Source organism: Muscardinus avellanarius, assembly GCF_963383645.1.
Source record: "Muscardinus avellanarius genome assembly, chromosome: 8".
Taxonomy (NCBI): domain Eukaryota; kingdom Metazoa; phylum Chordata; class Mammalia; order Rodentia; family Gliridae; genus Muscardinus; species Muscardinus avellanarius.
This window is the reverse complement of record NC_137794.1, coordinates 3,578,116-3,590,903: the sequence shown is the minus strand read 5'-3', so window position 1 is coordinate 3,590,903 and position 12,788 is coordinate 3,578,116.

Genomic DNA, 12,788 nt, shown 5'->3' with positions numbered 1-12,788 from the left:
AGAAGGCTCACACAGAGCCATCCCGGTGCTCCTCCAGGAAAGAGAGCCTTTGAGGCTAGGCAAGGCAGGACATTAGGACTTCCCAAATATTCCCAAGCAGAGCCTACAGGGACCAGGCTTCTTCCTGGGGCCTGAGCCCCGCAGGTCTTCCCCGCCCTCTGGGACAGCCTGTCTCAGCCAGAGAATTGAACAAACAAGGAGACAGCAGAGGTAGACTGGGCTCATACATTGAGTCCCACTGTTGTTTGCCCCAGGGGGGAGGGGAGGGGAGGGACACCCGGCTAGGGAGCACAGGGCCATTCAGCTGGAGCAGGGCAGAAGACAGGAAGACATTTACCTCCTCTCTGCGTCCACAAATCCCCAGAGCCTCCTGTCTGCCTCTCAGACAGGGGAGGAACCAGAAACAGCCCTGGGCAACCAGTCCAGAGACCGCCGCGTGCTGCGTGACCCTGGCCAAGACAGCACCCCTTTCTGGACCCCAGCTTCTCCCAGGTAGAGCACAAATTCCACAAGCCCAGAGTTCTCCAAGCCACACCCGTCCCAGCCCTTTTTATTTTTGATTTTGAAACAGGGTCTCGCTAAGTTGTCGAGGCTGGCTTTGGGACCTGTGATTCTCCTGTCAGCCTCCCAAGTACTGGGATCATAGGCGTGCACCACCATGATCAGATCTTACAAGGCTCTCGAAGGGGACAGTGCTTAACTCACAGAAGTCTAGCATGGGGCATAATATCTGGGGCTCAGCTGTGACGGCAGGGAGATGCCCCTCAAGTCCCAGCAGGCAGGGCTTGTTCCCCTACCTGGGAGGACAGGATTTCTGTCCTTTTGGAAGGCACTGCTCGGTGGAGCCTCTCTGTGAAAAGGCTTGATTCTCCTCTGTGACCCCCACCTCAGGTTCTGGACAGAGCCAGAGGGGCTGGGTTCAAAGCTGGCTCACTACTTCTGAGCTAGGAGCCTCAGCCTGTATGTCTGAGCCCGTGTCTCATCTGTAATGCGGGGGTCATATGCTCACCTGTAGGGAGGTAGGTGGGGACAATAAATACTAGCTAAGCTGCTAGCCCAAAGTAGGGGTAACGCTAATGTTACTTTCTTTCCTTTCTCCTGTCCCTGCAGCTGCAAACTCTTAGAGAATGCAGAACCCACAATCATCTGGCTACAGTCAAACAGAAAGAGCTAGGGAAATGGGCTTAGCCCAGCCCACCCCCCCAGTTAAAAAAAAAAAAAAGAAAGAAATCACACAGTGTCTGCCACCGGGGTCACCCCTCCATTCTGTCTGCCTTCCCAGACCCAGGAGTGTGGGGGAGAAGGGAAACGGGGAGACCTTTATTCTGCTTCCAGAAACTTCCTGGCCTCATAGCCTCAAGAGAAACAGTGAAGCTGTTAGTCAGAGGATATCTGTACCAGGAGAGCATTAGCTGTGTCCTAGGAGCCTCGGGGTCCTCGGAGATGAGGTAGGGGCAGGAAGACACAGAATCCTTGGTTTTTTCTGCCTCGTCTATTGGAGTTTTGCCTGGAATTTCATTTAAAGTAAAAGCTCTACTTCTTGTTAGAGAAGTTCAGAATCCCCTTCTGGGCCAGACGAGTGGAACCCACCCAGTGGCCGAAGCTCACACCTCTGGGCTCACAGCCTGCGGCCGGCCCGGAGGGGTGCTGGAACGAGGTGTCACACACACTGGAGAGGACAGCAGCTGGGCCCTGGATGCCTCTCTCCTCCTCCTCCTCCTCCCTCACTCCCTCGCTCCAGGCTGCGCCCTGCAGAGCGCGCACACGAGGCTAGTCTGAACTATGCCCCACTCCGTCCCGGTTCCATCTACCTGAAGAGACAGGCCTGCCTCCCTTTCCCTGCATACCAGCTCAGGCCCTTCCAGAACCCAGCTGGAAGCACAGGAGAGGCCGGCAGGGTGCACCAAGGCTGCCCTACCTGCTACCGTCTCCCGAAGTCTCTGTGGGGAACCCCCATCCCATTCCCCGCTCCACCCTGCTGAGGAAGACAGCCCAAACATTAAACACGACATACAGCCGGGTGTCAGCTGGGCCAGGCGTAAACATCTCCATTTCCTAACTGTAGGGAGGCCGGGACCAAGAAGAACACTGCTTTGCCCAATGGGGAACTGTGCCTGGGTGTACCCGCTGTGACCGTCCTGGCCCAGGCCACCATCCGCCATGGGCTGGAAGGCAAGTTCTCTGCTAGGAAGGGGCCAATCTGGGGCCCTGGTCTGCATGCCCCGGTGTCTCACCACTCTTGGAAAGATCAGGCCAGGACTTCCCCATACCAGGTCCCACCAGGTCGTCGAACCTCAGTTCAGGGCAGGCCCAGGGCGATAGCTTGGTGAGTTCCAACCGTGGTTGAAAACAGGCACTGTACAAGATCAGCCCCAGCCCTGGGCTGGAATTCCAAACCGAGTACCAGGCCACGGAGAGTTAGGAGTAATCAAGACATTTTCCTGTCCCTTCCTCCTCTCTCTTTCCTTGGATAGCTCCCTCCTTTCTCTCTCTCCCTCTCTTCTGCCTTGCCGCCTCATCCCTGGGCCCTCTGACCCGGCCTCCTGACTGCAGGGCGAGGAGGGAGGACCAGGAGCATCACCCCAGGACCGGCAGGGGTGGGGGGTCAGAGCAAAGATACAGCTTTAGCCCATCCTCTGACCGACAGCCTGACTTTGCCTCTTGCCACCAACCAGAAGAGATCGCAGCAAGCAGGGTTTAAGTTAGATAAGCAAAGGCCTGCCTAGTCATTTTCTCTGGGGGTTGTGGGATGATAACATTGGGATGTTTTCTAGAGACTTCTCAGCCCACTCCTGGGCTGGATGAAATGCCAGGGAGTGGGGGAGCGGAGGGGGAGACGAAGAAGGAGGGCAAATGGACTGCCACCTCCCTGGGCCCCCTTTGGGAGAGGTGGTAGGCGGGGTGCCCTGTCTCCAAGCCGGGAGCTCAAGTGGGGAAGGAATGTTCTGAGGGGTGTGGTGGGGCCGGGGTGGCAGGCAGGGGAACGGAATGAGAAGGCCGTCAAGTGGCACGGGAAGGGCAGAGAAAGACCCTTCCTGGGCAGAGCAAGGGAGAGGGGACCTCAGCCCGGGCTCCCAGCCCACTCGTGGGTACACAGGGCCCCCTCGGACAGGATTGGGCAGAGGATCCAGAGACACTACTTTGGGAGCAGAGATGACACCCAAGCGAGGCCAGGCCCCTGGCTCTGGGACAGGGATGGCTGGGGGAGTCTGCTGTGGGGAGCAGGGGAGCTCCCTTCCCAGGACTGCTGGGATGGCCTGGCCACTCCTGCTTCCTCTGGGGAAAGCTGGTGAGGATCCGTGTGTGCTTGTCTTCCTCCTGGCCTGGCCCTGGGGCAGGGGGATGGTTTCGTGACTTACTCCATAGTCCTCCTCTGGCCAGACCCAGTGAGCCTGAGAAGCTGAGCAGGAAAGCAGTCTTCCCTTCCCTCTATCCTCCTCCTCCTCCTCCTCCTCCTCCTCCTCCTCCTCCTCCTTTATTTGCAGTACTGGGGACAGAACCCAGGGGCATTCTACCTCTGAGCTATACCATCAGTCTTGTTTTTTATTCTTTATTTTGAAACAGAGTCTCACTGAATTGCAAAGAGCCTCACTAAGTAGCTGAGGCTGTCTCCGAACCTCAGTCCTCCTGTCTCAGCCTCCCGAAAGCTGGGATCACCAGTGTGCGCCACCACGCCCAGCTCCATCTTCCTTTTGCTGCACCCAGGTTAGGAAAAGGTTGAACAAGAGAATGGGTCAACCTCCCCACCCATGCTGGAGAATTTGAGGCAAGGCCAGTTCCTGGGGGATTGCAAATGAGCTCATGCTTATGTATAATGGGGGAGCTGAGTCTGGCCACGGACTCAATCTCCCAGCCCAGAAAGGACTGGTAAGCGACTGCACAGCCTCTGTTGGTACCATTGTGTTCTCTGCTGTCCCCCAGCTGGTATCAAAGGCTTCCCCTCCCATCTTCAGGACACACCCTCACTCCTCCTCTCTCCTGTCCTGGGACTCCCCAGGGCTGGCAGGGGCACCCCTGGCCTCCTGGAAGCTGCCCAAGGGGAAGGGGGCAACCAGAGAGGGGCTGTGCTGCGGGCCAGCTGGCACCAGCTAGCGCTCCTTGGCTGGCTCCACCACCCTACAGAGGTGAGGGCCCCCAGCCCCACACCTGAGTTTCGGGACCACCCTGCTGGGTGCCTCAGCTGTTGGCTAAGCAAGAACACCTTCCACACTGTCTCTGGAACCCTGCGCTACCCTCCCCCATCAGACACCCCCCCCCCCCCCCCCGCCGCCTTGCCCGGTGCCACCCCAGACCTCTAGAGGGCACAGGAGAGCAGTGTTGGGCTTAGCCCCAGGGGCATACCCAGGAGATTCTGTGAACAGGCTCTGGTTCCGGGGGACCACACACCATGGGGGGCGGGCACTACCCAGCCAGGCTTGCCCTCCGGGAGTGCAAAAGTGTGGGGAAATGGGCCAGGGCTGGGCCAGAGGTTCCTTGAGGATACAGGGACAAGAGAGGCAGCCTGGGCTCCGGGGGACCCCCACAGAGGAGTGCATTTGAGTCAGGGAAAGATTATCTGACACTGTAAAGTGCCCTGCTCTTCACTCGGGAACAGACAGGCAGCTGTACCTTGGGCCCCAGGAATTTATGCCTGGCCTTGGAAGAAGAAGGGGCTTGGGGTCCTCTCAGCAGAGCTCTGCCCCATCCCATGCAGGATCAGTACTAGGGTGAGCCATTGGCTGGGAAGAGCCACTTAATCGTCACAACACATCGGACCATTGCTATTGACAGCATGTAATCATATATTTTAAAATATCTCGAAAAGAGGATTTTGAATGTTTTCAACCCCCAAAAAATGATTGACGCTCGAGGTGATGGACATACCGATGACCCTGGTCTGGCCACTATACATGGGCCACGTGTATTGAAAGACCACAGTGCGCCTCATACATTAGTACAATTCTTATGCTTCAACTAAATGTTAAAAAAAAAAAAAAACAAGTAACAAGAACAAAAATACGGAGAGTAAAGCAAGGCAGATGGCGTGGAGAGGGAGAGTGAGGTGGAGGAGGGCACCCGCTGTCTTGGGGGTTGTACTGATGGGAATCTCCGCAGCCAGAGTGGCCTGGCCCTGCCCTGGGCCCCCATCCTGAGTCACAGGAATACCCGGGGCAAGGTTGGGGGAGGAGGCCGCCCTTCCACACTGGACCCTCAAAGGGGAGAACTAGCACCCAATTCAACTTGGGGGGAGGAGCCAGGGATGCGGACAGTCAGCTAACTCCCCGTGTCCCGAACCTGGGGCCCTGCGCTTGAGTACATGAGTCTTTCTGTGGCAGTTCCTGTACTCGCGCATTCAAACTCTGGATGGGCCCATTTCCGGCTGCGTGCCCTTGGGCGCATGACTCAACCTCCCTGGACCTCAGTTTCTATGGGGAACTGTGACACTACCCGTGCCATGGGGTTATTGTAAAAATTTGATGCGGTGTATATAGAAAGGGTTCAGCTGTACACACCTGATTTTACACAGTAGGGGTAAAAAAGCAAAAGGGGTACTTTCTCTGCTCTTATCGTGAACAGTATTGCCAGTGTGTGGCCCTGGCTGACCTTACACCCTCCTCTCTCAATGCTGCCTACACACCCACCCTCTCCAGCCAAGTCCCGCCTTCGGAAAGCACCCCAAATACATTGATCTCATTTCTTCACTCTGATCTTTGCACGGCCAGCTGTTAAAACCTCTCTTGCTTTCTCTCTCTTGCTCTCTCTCTCTCTCTCCCTCCCTCTCTCATTGTGGAACCCAGGGTCTTTTCTACCTCCAGGCTATACTCACAAACCTATTTTTTATACTTTATTTGGAAACAGGGTCTCACTGAGTTGCAGAGGGCCTCACTAAGTAGCTGAGGCTGTTCACGAACCGCGATCCTCCTGTCTCAGCCTCCCTAATGCTGGGATTACAATCGTGCGCCACCACCCCGGCTGAAAACTTGTCTTTTAAAACAAGAAGCCACGCTGGGCATAGTGGCACACGCTTGTAATCCCAACACTTGGGAGGCTGAGACAGGAGGATCACACAGGTTCAAAGCCAGTCTCAGCTACTTAGTGAGGCTCTCAGCAAGTTAGTGAGACCCTGTCTTCAAATAAAATATAAAATAGGTCTGGGAGTATAGCCCAGAGGTAGAAAAGCCCCTGGGTTCCACCCCTAGAACCGCAAAATAAACAAATAATAAATAAATAAAATAAAACAAGAAGCCAAGCTGGACTTGGGGGTGCAGGCTTGTAATCCCAGTACTTGGGAGGCTGAGACAGGAGGAACACAGGTTCAAAGCCAGTTTCAGCAGCTTAGTGAGGCTATTGGCAACTTAGTGAGACCCTGTTTCCAAATAATATATAAAAATGGGTCTGGAGATGTAGCTCAGAGATAGACGGGCCCTGGGTTCCATCCCCAGTACATAAATAAATAAATAAATAAATAAATAAATAAATAAAACAAGAAATGAGATGGGTATGATGGCACACACCTGTAATCCCAATACTTAGGAGGGTGAGACAGGAGGCCTGCTGATAAAGGCCAGCTTTAACAACTTAGCAAGACCCTGTTTCAAAATTAACAATAAGAAAAGGGCTGGGGGATGTAGCTCGGAGGTAGGACATCCCTGGGTTCAATCCCCAGTACCACAAAAGAAGAGAGAGAGATTAAAAAAAAAGGAGCCATCTGGGATTTCTTCTGATCAGGAATCTCCCCAAAGTCCCTGTGGCCTGAAACTGTGTCTGATGTATCTAATTTTGTGAAATTGAGCGTGCGCGTGTGTGTGCATATGTGCATGTGCACGCGCGTGCACGTGCATGTGTGCGTGCACGTGTGAGCACTCTGAGCACTTTCACATAGAAACCTGTGTATTTTTCTATCCTTTCACCGGCCTAAGTACTGATAGAGGCCCGCAGTGTAGACATCCACATTCGACTCCTTGTTTGTGGCGGGTTTGGGTGGTGTTTTTGCTTTTGTAGAAGGCTCCCAAGGCAAGCATCCTACACTGAGCTCCACCCCGGTCCCATAGACTCTCTGTGAGTGGTCCTGACAATCATGGCTGCTATGCTGCCTTGCGCTGCCTGGTGAGTCTGTGTGCCAGCCCTGTGAGGTCGATCACAGCCGCAAACCATGGGGAGGAGAGTCCAGGAACCTGCCCGAAGTCATTGGGCAAACGGGCACCAGGGCAGGGCCTGCACACACGGCTGTCTGGCCCAAAGCTGGCACCCTTAGCCACTGCGGTTTAAAGAAAGGAAGGGACCATCAACTCCACGGGACTTCTTTTCTGTACTCAAAGAAGGAAATAACAATAAAGTAAGCAAACAGCAGAACTTTGCCTGAACGCTTTCAAGATTTCAAATCTAGACTGTTGGGGCTGGAATCCCGTCCCTCGCTGCTCCAGACAAGCCAGCGCCTCCGTCGCCCGGGTGGTCTTGCTTACTCACTGGGCTTTGTACGGTTTCTAACAAATGGTCGGGAAAGCGCTCATCCCAGAGTGAGTCAGAAACTTTGAGTATTCAATCCCCACAACGTTCCTGCCAACCCTAGCTTTACTTTAATTGTCTATAGGAGAAGCTTTTATTTTCTCTTCCCTTTGTTGATCAACAATTTAGGTGTGTGTGTGTGTGTGTGTGTGTGTGTGTGTGTCGCACTGGAGATTAAACCCAGGGATGTTTTACCTGAGCTACACCTCCAGCCCTATTTGTTTTGTTTTGTTTTGTTTTTTGTGTTACTGGGGAGGGAACCCAGGGGCATTCTACCTCAGAGTTATACCCCAGCCCTATTTTTTTTTTTTTTTTTTGCGGGTCTGGGATGGAACCCAGGGGCATTCTACCTCCGAGCTACATCCCCTGCGCAATTTTTCATTCTTTATTTTGAAACAGGGTCTCACTGAGTTGCGGAGGGCCTCACTAAGTAGCTGAGGCTGTCGGCGAACCGCGATCCTCCGGGTCTCAGCCTCCCAAATGCTGGGATTACAAGCGTGCGCCACCACGCCCGGCTCCCAGCCCTATTTTTATTCTTTATTTGGAAACAGGGTCTCACTGAGTTGCAAAGGGCCTCACTAAGTAGCTGAGGCTGGCCAAGAACCACGATCCTCCTGTCTCGGCCTCCCAAATGCTGGGATGCAAGCATGTGCCACCACCACGCCTGGCTTTATTTTTTATTTTGAAACAGAGTCTCACTAAGTTGCTGAGACTGGCCTCAGCCTACAAGCCTCGGGTCTCAAGCTCCCAAGTACTAGGATTGCAGGTGTGTGCCACCACACCCAGCCCAGTTGGCAATTTTTGTAATAATTAAATGGAGTCAGCAGTATGACAGTGGCCCCCCTTATCCATAGAGGGCACATTCCCTGACCCACAGTGGGTGCCTTAACCCTGTCCATGTAGACAGTGCTCTGTCCTAGGCATTCATGCCGTGCTGAAGTGTAACATAAATTAGGCACGGTAAGAAATAAACGCTAACTAATGAAGAGCTAGAGCAATTATAATTGTTGTAATACAAGTTAGGCGAGTGTGGTCTCTCCCAGCCCCTCGCTGTACTTTTTTTTTTTTTTTTTTTTTTTTGTAGTACTGGGGATGGAATCCAGGGGCATTAACCTTCGAGCTCCACCCCCTGCCCTATTTTTTATTCTTTTTTTTTTTTTTTTTTTTTGGTGGTACTGGGGTTCCTGGAAGCCCTTCTACCTCCGGGCTACACTCCCAGACCTACTTTTACATTTTTGTTTGAAAACAGGGTCTCCCAAGCCAGCACGCGCGGCTGGCTTCGAACCTGCACGATCCTCCTGTCTCTGCCTCCCAAGCGCGGGGATTACAAGCGTGCACCACCACGCCAGGCTCTATTCTTTATTTTTGAAACAGGGTCTCACTAAGTTGCAGAGGGCCTCACTAAGTTGCTGAGGCTGTCCACGAACCACGATCCTCCTGTCTCCGCCTCCTGAATGCTGGGATTACAAGCGTGCCCACCACACCCAGCTAATATACTTTTTTTTTTTTTTTTTTTTTTTTGCAGTACTGAAGATTGAAGCCAGGGCCTCAGGAGTGCTAGGTAAGCACTCTGCCACCAAGCCACATCCCCAGCCTTGGAGCAGGTGGGCATCTATAGAGATACTGTAACACGTGTTAGCTACTGGCGACCTCTGACACCACACGGAAGGACACCATCTCTAGTAACAATGCTGGCTAACTGAAGAAACCCAGAGGCGAACTGCAGGTTAAAGAGGGATGTGGAGCCTGGCGCCATGACAGGCACCTATCATCCTTGTACTTGGGAGGCTGACACAAGAGGATCACAGGCTGGAGGACAGCCTCAGCAACTTAGTGAGACTCTGTTCCAAATAAAAAATAAAACAGGGTTGGGGTGTAGCTTGGAGGTTGAATGCCTCTGGGTTCAATCCCCAGTGACAACAGACACACACACTGCTAAATTGTTGATTAAAAAAGGAGAAGGAGGAAGAGGAGGAGGAGGAGGCAGAGGCGGAGGCGGAGGCGGAGGAGGCGAAAGAGGAGGAGGAGGAGGAGGAGGAGCCAGGCGTGGTGGCACATGCTTGTAATCCCCCCCTGCTTGGGAGGCTGAGACAGGAGGACTGCGCAGGTTCGAAGCCAGCCTCAGCTGGTTGAAGAGACCCTGTTTCCAAATAAAATATAAAATAGGTCTGGGAGTGTAGCCCAGAGGTAGATGGCCCCTGGGTTCCATCCCCAGTACCACCAAAAAATAAAATAAAATAAAAAATAAAGTATAAAATAGGGCTGGGAGTATAGCCTGGAGGTAGGAAAGCCCCTGGGTTCCAACCCAGTTACACACACACACACACACACACACACACACACACACACAAAGAGGTACTGCTATAAATGGAATAACTAGCAGAAAAGCCCTCCCTGGCTGGTTTCCACACTTGGCCCCTCCAGTACCCAGCTGTCATAATGAACTCTGCCATGGGGATGCCCCCCTTACCTTCCTTCATTGCCCTCTGTGTGTCGCTCCGGGAATAAACTGGCGTGGGATCTCCACAGCGTGCTTGTCTCTCCATGACTTGGCGTCTTGTGTGGAAAACGAGGGAGACAGGGCGGCGGCCGTGGGTGCCGTGGGAGGCCTCAGGGGTGTGCGTGACTGGCAGAGGTGACCAACACACAGCAGCGTGGCTGTGATAGATGTCAGGGCTATGGGTCCATCCTGTCCAGCCTGGCAGAGGTGCCCGAGCCCATGATGGCCACACGGGAGCTGCTTCTCCCAGGGCCCGTCCCTCCTGCCCCCTGGGATGCCCATCCTCTCGACCCCCGTCCCCACACAGCGACTCAGAGGCACAAAACCATCACACATCACAGCCCGGAAGGCAGGGGAGTGGATCCGGCGGTGAGAGGGAAGGGCAGGCCCCAGATCACCTGAGAAATCCCACACCATCAAAAAGTGAGCCCGCAGCCAGGTGTGGTGGCACATGCTTGTAATCCCAGCACTCGGGAGACTGAGACAGGAGGATCTCGGCTCACAGACAGCCTCGGCTACTTAGTGAGGCCCTTTGCAACTCAGTGAGACCCTGTTTCCAAATAAAGAATAAAAAATAGGGCTGGGGATGTAACTCAGAGGTAGAATGCCCCTGGGTTCCATCCTCAGTACTAGGGGGGAAAAAAAATGAACCCGCTACAGCCAGGCTGATAAAACCAGGTTGGCTGGAAACCTTTTCTAACTTTACTTCTTTCTGGGACTTGACCTCAGACTTCGTTTTACACCAAACAAGGAAATCAATCTCATAATTTGGTGCCACACCTTGTTTAAGACAAAAAGAAAAGAAAAAGTGCTATTATTACCTGTTTGGTGTGCTCGCTGCCCTGGGTCACGTGGTTTAGCACTGCACAACTTTGGGTCATTCCACATGCTATTTAGTTCCCAAGGAGGAGGCATTTGACAGCATCGAAGATGACTTTTTTCATGTAATAAAGAATCAGAGGCAGATCATTTATTGATTCATAATTTTTTCTTTTTGCAGTACTAGGAATTGAACCCAAAGGCCTTCTACCTCCGGGCTATACCCTCAGTCCTATTTTTTTTTTGTTGTTTTGTTTTTTTTTTTTTTGGTGGCACTGGGGTTCCTGGAAGCCTGTCTACCTCCAGGCTACACTCCTAGACCTATTTTATACTTTTTTTTTTTTTTTTTTTTTTTTTTTTTGCGGGTCTGGGGATGGAACCCAGGGGCATTTGACCTCAGAGCTATACCTCCTGCCCTATTTTGTATTCTTTATTTTGAAACCGGGTCTCACTGACTTGCGGAGGGCCTCACTAAGTAGCTGAGGCTGTCTGCAAACTGTGATCCTCCTATCTCAGCCTCCCAAATACTGGGATTACAAGCATGCGCCACCACGCCTGACTTCTTTTTTTTTTTTTTTTTTCTTTTTTTTTGGTGGTGGTACTGGGGTTCCTGGAAACCCTTCTACCTCAGAGCTACACTCCCTATTTTTATACTTCTTTAAAATTTGGAAACAGAGTCTCTTATGCCAGCGCGGCTGGCTTCAAACCTACACGATCCTCCTGTCTCCGCCTCCCAAGCGCGGGGATTACAAGCGTGCGCCACCACACCCGGCTTGGTTTTGTTTCTGTTTTGGTATGACTACATCTAACTGGTAATAGTAAAAGCCTCTAATAATAAAGGACTCCAGGAAAAGATGGCAGTCTGAGCACCCACATCTGCTCTTGTTCCTTCCTGAAACTCCACCGCAGCAGAGTTGAAATGTTACTAAAATTTTCTTTTGTTTTGGTTTTGTGTGTAAAGGTAGAATGGGAAGGACAGGGTAAACAGGAGCCGGCGGAATTCTGGAGAGTAGAAAGCAGGTGACAGAGAGTAAGAAGCCCTCGCTGGCCGGGCTCGCACTTCCCCATCGCCAGCAGTTATGATAAAATATTGCCTCAAGGAAAGGTTCAGCCAGCAGCGCCACAGTGGGAATCCACAGCCGGCTCCTTTACAGCCCCAGACTCCCGAGAGCCCAGGGATCAGGGACACCAGCCGCCTCAGAAGTGGAGCCGAAGAGGACAGAGCAAACGCAGAAGCCAGGTGGGGCCAGGTGTGTGGCCACCTGGAACCCCAGTACGTGGGAGGCCGAGACAGGAGGATCCCAGGTCTGAGGCCAGCCTGGGCAGCTTAGCCAGACTGTGTTTCAAAATTAAAAATGAAAGCCAGGCGTGGTGGTGCAGGCTTGTAATCCCTGCTCTTGGGAGGCGGAGACAGGAGGATCGTGCAGGTTCGAAGCCAGCCTCAGCTGGCTTAAGAGACCCTGTTTCCAAATAATATATAAAATAGGTCTGGGAGTGTAGCCCAGAGGTAGAAGGCCCCTGGGTTCCATCCCCAGTACCACACACACAAAAAAAATTTTTTAATGAAATTAAATAGGCTAGCAATGTAGCTCAGAGGTAGAATGACCGTGGGTTCAATCCCTAGTACTACAGGAAGGAAGGAAGGAAGGAAGGAAGGAAGGAAGGAAGGTAGTTGGGCGTGGTGGCACATGCTTGTAATTCCAGTACTTGGGAGGCTGAGACAGGAGGATCTCAGTTTGCTGACAGCCTCAACTACTTAATGAAGCCCTCTGCAACTTAGTGAGACCCTGTTTCAAAATAAAGAATAAAAAAAATGGGCTGAAGGTGTAGCTCGGAGGTAGAATCCAGTACTGGTTCCATCCCCAGTACTGCAAAAAGAAAGAAGAAGGGAGAAAGAGAAGAGAAAAAAAGAAAAGAAAGGAAAGAGGAAAGCAGTCTGAGCCTAGGTAAACCCCCTCCTATCCTCACAGCCAGAAAATGACCA